This window comes from Thalia democratica, chromosome 4 (genome assembly GCF_965202585.1).
Source record: "Thalia democratica chromosome 4, ktThaDemo2.hap1.1, whole genome shotgun sequence".
Classification (NCBI taxonomy): domain Eukaryota; kingdom Metazoa; phylum Chordata; class Thaliacea; order Salpida; family Salpidae; genus Thalia; species Thalia democratica.
The window spans coordinates 55,038,679-55,050,105 of NC_139168.1; positions in this window are offsets into that span (position 1 = coordinate 55,038,679).

Sequence of the window (11,427 nt, forward strand, 5' to 3'; positions counted from 1 at the left end):
TATGTTTCTTGTGAATTTTTGAAAGCATTGAAAAAGTTAACCTTAAAAAATTCATCTTTTAAGCATTTTGTTTTGTGTCAGAAACATTTGATAAAATTTTTCCACACACTCAGGATTTTATGAAGTTTTGGAAAACTTTAGTATGACTGAGTAAAAATCAGGATAACACAGAATGTTTTAAGTATTTTTAAGCTCAGGCTGACTAAGGATATATTTGTTTTTTTTTTAACTCAGTGTAGATTTATTGGTTTTTAAAGCTTTGTTATAAAGCCTAGTTTCTATTAGTGAAATGCAATAAAAAAAATCTTAAAACAAAATTTAAAATGCTTATGATGACATTTTAAAACTAACTCAGGACAGTTATTTTTACTCAAAGAGTGGCAAGGTGGTCCTGATATCTTCAAAGTTAATTGTTTTTTTTTTGTAAAATATGTTTATAATACTAAAGAATAAATGAGCATTTGTTTTTTAATGAATAAAAGAACACTCAAATTTTTTTTTTCATTCCAATATATTTCGTCAAATTCTCTTCAGGGAAACAACAATTGAAACAATAAAATAAAACACAACACGTATATATACGAAATGATATTTTTTACAAACTAATTAACTGGTCAATTAAGTAAACATAAATGTAATCAACAAAGCTTTAAAAATCAACCCAAAATGGTCTTAACTAAATAAGGCTAGGGTGTAATCAAATTCTTTCTTTTTGCATAAATTTGGTTTGTTTAAATGTATTAAAATGGCTTCAAGTCTAATTAATTCCAATGTATTACAAATTATTAGTATTATAAAATTTGTAGTAGTGTCTTTATACTGTAAGCACAAGGGGTTGTTGACGGTTAAGGAAAGGTTGTTGAGCAATATTCTACTCTAAATTGATTCTGTGTGCGTTTGCTTACGATAGTTTATAAAATAATAAATGCTAAAAATGATTTTAATATATATTTTACTACACAAACTAATATCAGAGTTGCTACACACTCAGGCTAACTTGAACTTTTAAATGTTTGGTTAAAACAGATTTAATTCACAGAAATCAATTCAAAAACGAATCGATATATTTCAAAATATTAGTAAGTTTAAGAGTTTGAACTTTTTGAATTTTTTTTTGCATAGTTTATCATTTTACTTAACCTCAAACTAAAGTATTGTTGCTTGATAGTTTTTGTTAAGATTTTGGCTTAGACTAATTATTTGTTGGCTGTTTTTTTGCCTTAAAATGTGGCAACTCTATAGAAAACATCATTAGTACTAAACAATTAAACGGTTATAACAAATCTATACGATGTAAAGCGAATACAGAAATATTTACAAAGGATATATTAATTAGCAGTAATATTGTTCAGTAATAATACTTCAGAATTCTAAAAATTGTTAACGAACTCAAAATATAATTTTTTAAGCTCCGCGATTTTTAAAAGTTAATATCTGTTATGCAAAAATTAAAAAAAAAAACAAATTATATAGTAATTTTCCTTTATTGTACCAAACCAACATATGTTTCTGTGTGTTAACGGATTAATACACTTCAACTGGGTTCTGTAAAAAAATAAATACTGTAATGAAAGAATAGAAGCTGAAGTAGGTCTATACATGTTTTCATTAAAATAAAAGTAGTTTTAGAGGTTAATAATAGGTAAAATACTTAATGTTAGATTATATACTGTTATAAAACTATATAATATTTGATTATTATATATGTATTTTGTTATTACATTATATTCCAGTGAACTTGTTTCACTAGGATCTTTTGTTAACAAACATTTAAATTTATATTTGAATAGTTATCTATTATATATAAATCACAGAAAGTTATTCCTTTCTAGAAAATACACTTATTTATTTCCAAAGTAATTGTAAACTTAAATTCGAGAATATTTTTACAAATAAACTTCTACGCTATTTTCACTTTTTTATACAAATTCAGATTGTGATACTTATGTTATTAAAATGTATGTAACTTGGTTTTAAATTTTAGTTTGTTCTATTGCTTCTGAAATAGATATAGTATATAGAAACCTAAGTGGTCCTTAAACAATTTTGTATCTTATAAAACATTAGAATGTCAACGACATAAATTTTTGAAAGTTTAATAGTACTTACTTTGCAAAGCACTTTGGTAGGGCTTTTTATAGTAATAAAGAACTAACGTATATTAATATTTGATACAAAATTTCGTCAACTATGCTAAACTGTTCTAGATCAATGATTCCAAAACATTTTCCATAAGGATCCCTCCAAGAAGCACAAAAAGCTATCTCTCTCCGACAAGACTTCTCAGATAACTACCCTTAAATAAACCTTTTTAGCTCTAAAGCATCCAATCCAGATAATCAAGTGTAAGTTTTAAACTATGGCCTCATAGCCCCCCCCCCCCCCATGTGGCCCCGTTGCTGCTTATGACCCGCTAAACTTCTGTAATGCTCCTTAAGGGGGCCATATGACCCACTTTGGGAAACCCAGTTCTTCATTCATAATAATTTTCTAAGGTACTCTGTGGTTTATTATTTGTGGCGTCATAAGTTGAAGTACAAAAATGTATTTCTAATGCTCTTACTTATTAGGTGTTGATTTTTTTTTGTAGAAACTGCACTAATTTCTCTGAAGTTTTCTAAAACAATCAATTAGTATACAAATATCATTATATATTTTTTAATACATAAATGTATTAGCTTTGTTTTATATTAAAACTATAGAAGATTATTAGGTTTAACTACAGTTAGGAAAGAAAGAAAATTGTTAATTTTTAGCTTTCTTCAATTTCTTCTAAATGTTAAATATTTTTATAGTAGCCACTAAACAAAAAGAAGATGCTTAAAAGTAATTTGGTCTAAGGGGTGCCAAAATAATCTCTCAGTAATCGAGTTCAACACCACACTTAAATCAAAATTACAAACAGCTAAAACTAATAAATAACTTATAAGTTTAAACTTAAAACTTAAAAGAAACAGAACTCTATAATAAATGAGACAACTAAACATAACAATTTTTAATATTTTTATTAAAAAAAAAAGATATGTATGATAGTAAAACATATTAAAAACTTACTAAAAAATAATGAATATACTTGCAAGGTTACATGACAATAATACATATATTGCTAAGTTATATTTGAATAATTCATGTTAACATTAAGTTTACGTTTGTTACATTTAATTGTCTTACAAAATATCATTACTATCTTGTGTTGAATTGTTCATTTAGCACGCATAAAATTTCAGAATTTAATTTTAAAATTCGTTTTCTTAAACCAATATAATGAATATTTTACCCTTATAAGTTTCTGATATGTACTATGTAATTAACACTTTATTTGTGGCGCTTTCATCTTTTACAATTTTTTTACCAAAATTAATTTTTGTTTAACTGAATAGTCAGTTGTAAAACACGTTTTTTTATGTGATCATATCGGTATTAATTTGTTTGTATCCCAATGCTTACTTTGCTCGCTAATGTTCACTACTCGATCGAATGGTGTTTTAAAATTGTTAAATCGTTCTAAATTTAGATAAGTCTATTCTAGATCACTACAGGAATTTCATATTAGTAGTTTCGTTTATTAAGCACGATACATAAACCAAAGTCCGAAAATATGATCCAAGGACCTTAAAGAATTTTTGGTCATCAAGCTATTCACCATTTAATATATAAATATAGAATAGTTTTAACTGTTGTATATATTGTATTTGATTTCGCTTTTTTGAATGATATAAACTAAGATAGGTAACATTTTTGTTTTATTACTGGATTATACATTTAAATTTTGAGGTTCTTGAAGGCGATATCGCCCACTTTGGGAAATCCTAGTTTAGACCAAAGTTTTATTTGTCCAGAAATTATCTTTATTTGTTTAAATATTTTACCAAGTTATAGATTTTAGAGCTTTTGACTTCAAGAATTTTGAGTGCATCAAACAGGTCTTCTTCTGCACTTTTAAAATTTAAATTCATTAATTACGATTAAGTACTGTTTTAAGTAAATTTTGTTTAATAGTTGCTGGTTTTAGTGGTATCCAAAAAAAAAATTTAGATCTAGAACAGGGGTCGGCAGGCAGTGGGTGGTCGCGGGCCAAATTTCAAATTTCCAAAGTCTTGGCGGGCCGCAGTTTTAGTTTTAGTGACATTTAAATAATCTTTTGGTTTTAATTTTAGTCACACTAGAAAAAAGTTTTACTTTTATTCACCTTATCATTTTAAATGACTTTTAGCTATACATAGAATGCCTAATTAAATTAATATTTATTAGAATAAAATTTACATTGACTAATATACTTAAGTATTAATAAACTTTGCACCTTCATAGGCACTTAATAAGTTAATACTTTTGTAATTTTACTTACAACCTAACTCTCTATAAAAACCAAACTTGAAAGATAATTTATGGGTTACTTTTATACATTTGTTATGTTATCAAACTCTTTTTTAATATTTCTAAGAATATTTACTTCAAAAAAAGTTTTTGCGCGTTAAATAGTTTACATTCATTAAAAAAATTAGTAATTAGTTAACTTATTAAAATTAATACCTGATTGTATTCCAGAAAACTAGAACAAATTCTTTAACATAAATAATTCTCGAATACTTCAATAAAGTGTTTTATTAGTATTTAGTCTTGTACATGGTTGCCACTTAAAAATCAAAAATGTCTGAGTTGTATCAAATAAGCCTAAGTTTATTAAAAGTTTAAAAAGTTAATAAATAGTTGTTAATCAAGCTTAAATACCTAGTAAAAATATCATCATTATCAAAAAGTACACAAAGTTTGAGAAAACAAAAAAAAATTACAAATCAGTCAAAAAAACTATTCTGAGAATTAAAAGATTTCTTTAAAGTGTTTGAAATAATAAAAGTTTCACACATACCTGAGTTTTAAAGCTTTTAAAGTAGCCTGTTTGTGAATCAACCCAGTTAAAATAACATAAAGAAATAACGAAGGCTATTAACATTAAATAAATTACATGCCAAAAATAATATAAGTCAGCTGGAATGGATAATTAAGTTTCTTAAACAAATTTAACAAAAGTATAAAACATTATTGAGTCATTACCGAAGTAGCAAAACTTATTTTTTTATTAAGCATTATAGCAATTCTTTATGTGCAATAAAAATGTTGCATTTGAAAATAAAAAATGTTAAATATAAGTAAAGCTACAAAAGTAAAAAAACGTTAGTTAGGAGTTATTGCAAGAAACGATAAAAAAACAAATCACCAAAGTCAGTTCCAACAAAGCACATGATTATCTTCAGTAACTACAGAATGATCAGAAAAAAATTGTCAAGTCAAGTTATAAAGTAGCAAAATCTATTACTTAAAATGAGATTCCATTTTAATTGAAAACTTTTTTAAAGAATCTATGTTAGTGGTAATGAAACACTTTTGTTTATTTATTCAATGACAACAAGTAGTCGTGTTCAGAAAATGCATTAAGGTTATAAATTTGCATGAATCAAATTAGTACTTTAATCAATCTGTTAACATAAGAGCACTGATAGAAAAACTATTGCTCATCTGAGAATTTTTATTAGATATATTTTTAATAACTTTGACATTTTAGTAGAGTTTCTTGGTTTAGTTCCAACGCGAAGCACAGCCACCGGTGAAAATTTACAAGTAGAGGTGCAATGCACCAGTACAAAGTTTTTGGAAGTGCAATTCCTTCTTTTATTTTTAGTATAAAGCTTAAATGAGGTTTAAAAAAATGTCTTAAAAGATATATCAATAGAAAAAAATACTATTAAGCTACTTTAATATATTTTTTAATAAACAAATGTTTATTTGCTAAATTTTTTGTGTCAAATCGAAATTTATTACTTTATATGTAAAAATTGTTTAAAATTCCAGGTTTTTTCAAAAATTCTCAAATTCAAGTTTTTTCCAGAATTTTTAATCATAAATTTTCAAGTTCAAAGCTTTTCAGGAATTCAAGTTTTTTGGCACACTTATTGTTCACACTTAAATGTACACAATAATATAAATAATATTTTGAATTATATCAGCTACAAGAATTAAAATTTAACATATTTTATAACTCAAACTAAAACTGTGAAATCCACAGTGTGGATTGAGCAAAACATACATCATAAGTTTAATATGCCACTCTTTCAAGCAAAAAATCCAGCCTAAGTCAACAAAAACATTCCTGATATTTTTGTATACAAAAAGCAATTCTAGCCAAAAACTTATAAAATGACTTAGTCGACCTGAGATTTAAAGTCTTCAAATATAGATAATCTGAGTGTGTAGCAATGTTTAGTTGTTCATTTGCTTGAATTTGAACTATTTTGAATAACAACATACAAACTTAATAAACTTATCATCCCTAAATCTAGTTTATATTAAATAGATAGCTCGAAAAAACAGCAATTGTGTGTATTGATATGCAAAAGATAAAAAAAAAATTAGTTTGACAAAAACAATGTTTGAAAAATTAAAGTGTATACCTAACAAAAACTATATTAATTTATGTCATATATGTTGTTTTAAATGTGTCTGTACAAATTTAGATATTACATATAGAAAAAACAATGTTAGAAAATTATGCATAAACTAAACTTAAACTAACTAAAGTATTAGATAAAAAGTGGTTTAAAATATGAGCATCTTTTAAAGTTGGTGTGTATATAAATTAATTTAAATGCAAAGAAAACTTCTAAAAAATTAAAATGCGTCAAAACAAAATTTAAATAAACCTTATTACTATGTTATTTTAAATGCCTTTACACTAAAATATATCATTTACAAACAAAAAATATATAAAAGAAACTTAGGTATAAAAAATATTCAAAAAGAATATCTAAGCTATAAACAAATGACTCTTAAGTTAATTACTGTGCATTACTTTTGTACAAAATGGAAAACATTTACATTTAGTTTATTTAATAAACAGGTATTATTTAACTAACTTATTAAATTTAAGCACTCTTTACACTCTTTTTTCAGAAAACTATTTGCTGTTGTAAAAAAAAAGTTATTATGAAACTGAAAAAAAATATCCTGTTAGAATGCTAATCTGTCTTTTTAAAATTTTTAAACTAAAGCAGTAATTTCTTCTTATTATTTTAAAATGTTATACAGAGATTTCAAACCAAACTGATCAAATTCAATCGAATTACCGAAAAAATTTAATTTAAAATATATTTTTGCTCAGCGGGCCACATTTACATGCTCGCGGGCCACAAAATTTTCTTTCGCGGGCCGCATTTCATTCGAAATAATAACAGTCTCGCGGGCCGCAGATTTATCCTTCGCGGGCCGCAATTGGCCCGCGGGCCGCAGTTTGCCGACCCCTGATCTAGAATCGTAAATCTATTTATTGATAAAAAAGGTAAAAACTTCTACATCAGATCATATAAATATCCCTGAAAATCTTAAAGCTAGTAAATAAAAAATTCTCCAAAACTTTTTTCTTCAAAAAATCCTTAACGAAAGCGTAAATGTAATTTATTATAAATAGCTTTATACATTTATTCTTTTAAAGATTGTAGTTTTTTCTTTTTATAATGCATAAAACGTTGTGTATTTTTGTAAGCTCTAAATTTAAAGTTATACTTTCTTATGTTTTTGCTCCTATTAGTAAATTTATCATTGTATATAAATAACTTTTCATAGTTTATTTTGTCTTCTTCAAAATTGTAAAACATTACGTATTTGAACATTTTAAATGCCTAAAAAAGTTTAAATGTAAGGTTGTATATAAGTCAAAACAAATTATATAGCAGTTTGTAATAAAGTGTTATTTGTGATAAAGTATCTATTGAAACACAATAACCTAATTATTAGTTTAAAAAGTATCTATATGTTAGCTTACAGTTATTACTACCAACTGCATCATGAAGTTAATCGGTTTAATTTTGTCATGCTTAGATTTTTTTAGATAACTTAATTCTTTTCAATATTTTAAGCCTTTATACATAATTTTAATATAATCTTATATAATATTGAAATTGTATCTTATAATATTTTTGAAGTTTAAAGTTTATACTAAAGTATATGTCATAACAATGATAGTTATTAGTTTTTTATCCGTACTTGGTACTTACATACACACACTTATATCTCCTACTTAGGTCTCGCTCAATTTAAACTCACGATCATTTTCCACCTAAATTAATTGTCACTTTTGCAAAGATCTCTGCTTTTGCACATAAACACTACACCTACTTTCAATAAACAATATTGAAGCACGCATTTTAAAAAATAATCGCGAATTTTTTCGGTTCATTTTCCATCGATGGCGTTTTAAAAATTTAAAAATCGAAAAATTTGTTAGTCTAAAAATAAATCGTTGTGAAACTTTGAGTTTCTAATCAAACGCTATTTTTCACCGCTGGAAAATTAAACTAAGATGCTATTGAAACTTTACGGTTAATTAACTTTTAGAACGCAAAGTTAAGACCACCAAAAAGTAATTTGTTCTTATTTAATTATAGCAGCCAACTAGTTTAAGAAGCTTTCTGAACAAAGCTTAGTACGAAATCGAGTCATAAGAAATTAAAGGAGTATGTTTTAAAGTAAAATTTAATTAAAATTTTATGTTGAGCTCTTACTGATACTAAAAAATTGCCTTAATTTGTTAAACTTAATTTCAATTTGTTTTTTAACAACAATTTTTTGTTCAAACTTTGAACTATAATATCTACAGTTGTACCATAATAACCTTAGTAATTGCTGTTAAGAAACTTATTACCTTGTTTTTTGTTGTTATACTTTTCAGTGTACTTATAAAAACACATTTTTAATATGGTCATTCGAGCTATTAAAAATCTTATTTAGTATTTAAACGCTAAACAAACAACTTTGTTTTTAACTTTCCTATAATATTAAAGTTTTTAAAAATTAGTACAAAGTTCAATATATATATTTTTACGAAAACTAGTTTAAACTTTTAAAATGCATGTAATTGCTCGTTTGTCAACTAACTCGTGTTAAATGTGAAATGTTTTTAATACGCTAAATTTTATATAAAAAATAATTCGTTTAAACTGAAGCTATAAATGTTTTTAAGTTTCTTATAAACATACTTGAAAGTACTTGAAAATACTTAAAAAATGTCTTCTCTATATTTTTACTTGTAATTAAATTAATTCAAATAGTTGGTTACACCTTTTTTGAACTTTCGCACGAAAATGGCTCGAAAATCGAAAGCTATCAATAAGTGGGCGAAGGAGACACAGGGATCTGATGTACCATCAGCATGGTTACCGAGGGGAGAACAGATGTGGAGACCAAGCATGTACGAAGAGCGTGTACGGGAAACAACGGAGTACTATCAGCTAAAAATTTCTAAAAACTCTTTCAGTTTTTTTTTATTGTTCAAAATTTTTAACTAATTCCGCACGTCATCTACGGATTTTAAAGCATTCTAAAAGTAAAGTAATATTTTTTACAAATAACAAGATATAATTCGACGACAGCCCACGATCATTTTTCATTTATGCTTCTATATTAGAAGTTTTTTAGTGTTTTTTACAAAATTAAAACTAATTAAAGACAATAATTTCTTAAAGATAAGTGTAAACTCCAAAATGGCGGGTTTAAGTCGAGAGAATGTAACAGTTAGCACTGTTCTTTGCTTTCTTTTCACTCAAAGTTAAAAACGCTTAAATTCAGTAAAGCGCTAGTTTTTTGATGAGTTAGTTTTTGGCTTGGTAGTGAGCGCATTGATTGTATAAGTGTTGTGTTCGCATCGTACTTTTTAAGTACGATGTCAACTGTTTATTTGTATAGTTGCTCTATTTTGTTATTGTGTTAATCGCAGTTTTTATTCATCGTAATACAGCTTTGTATTTCTAAAATCGATTTCTTTATAAACAATTAGTTAACATTCTAACATTATAACTCTTCAATTAGGCTAAGCTTAAATAATAGTCTAAGTTTAACTCACATTTCATTAGGTCGACTTAGCTAAATAACTTAGCTAAGTCATTTCTAAACATTTAAATAACATCACCGATAGTGTTACATCGCACGGAGTCAGATAATAACCAGCTTCGCGTAGTATAAGTAACAATATAAATAAATCGGGATTGTTAAATTTTTATCTAGGTTGATTAAAATTGAACTTAACTTAGTTTTATTCTTTTCAAATAAAGTTTTATTTAAGTTTTACTAACTTAAAAGGTGCAGAACTGTCACCAGTGCAAAAGTGACGACTACTTCAAAAGTAACGACTAGTGCTAAATAGACGTCTGGTTCAAAAGTGACGTCAGGCAAAAGTTGATAATCGTACAAAAGTGACGTATTGTTTAAAAATAAGCCCGTACAACAATAACGCCGTCTAAAAGTGACAATTAACTTGGGTGTAACTGATTCGGTTTGCATTTGATCGGGTCGGTATTTGTTCGAGTTGTATTTGATCGGGTGGGAATTGATTCGGCTGGGAATTTTGGATACCACTCTTTGCAATCAATAGTGATGTAATGTGTAAATCTAAATGCTTTATTCAGATTAAGCACCAGAATTTTTTATTTATTTAGTTATCCAGGTGCAGTGCATAAAATTAAAAGTTATCGTTAAAACGCATCTAAAAAATTAACAATAGGAATTGTGCTGTTAGCTGCAATTACTATTTGGAAAGGGAAACTACCGTTAAGTGAACGTTGTTAACAATGTTATGGTTTCCGTTAAAAATCGCAGTTATAACTAACCTAATCGTGTCAAAATGCACTATATAAAAGCACTATAAAAAATATGTAAAAAGCTTTTTACTAAGATAGCAATTAAGATTAACAAAATGTGTCAAAATGCAATAAAATAAAGCTGTTAGAATCGATAGGGTAGCGCTATCAAGCATGGCGCGAAATCCACCTTAAAAAAGATTTTTTTTTTAATCTAGTTTTTAATAAAATATTAAGTATAACAATTTTTTTTCATGAAAAATTAAACTGTCTTAATATTTGTATGAAGAATACGAGACTTGTTTAAACTTTCTAACCCTTTTATTAAAACCACGTAAATAATTCAAACAATTATACCAAGGATTTTTGGAAGTTTGAATTATTGAGATTAAAAATATGAAAACTAGTTGTTAACTAAAAATAATATATTTAAATTTTTATATGTTGAAAAATTAAAGTTTAACACTTTTTTTAAAACTAAAAAAATTTAGCTAGTGACTCGTTTGTATAACTTTTAAGAATGATGGCATTAAAAAATAACTTTAGTATCAATTTTTTAAACTTTTTATACATTTTCAAACATTATAAGTTTTGATATATAAAAAAAAAATAACAGAGATCTCTACTTCAAGAGGAAGAAAAAAAAAAATTTCTTATTTCAAAATTTTAGTCATTCAACAAAGTTTCGTTCATACCATACATTTAGCCTTAAGATAATAACTTGATTTTGTTTTATTTTAAAATAAAGGTCTTTTTTTTTAGTTTTTAAATTTTGTTTACATAGTAAAGTTTTCCATGACTTTTA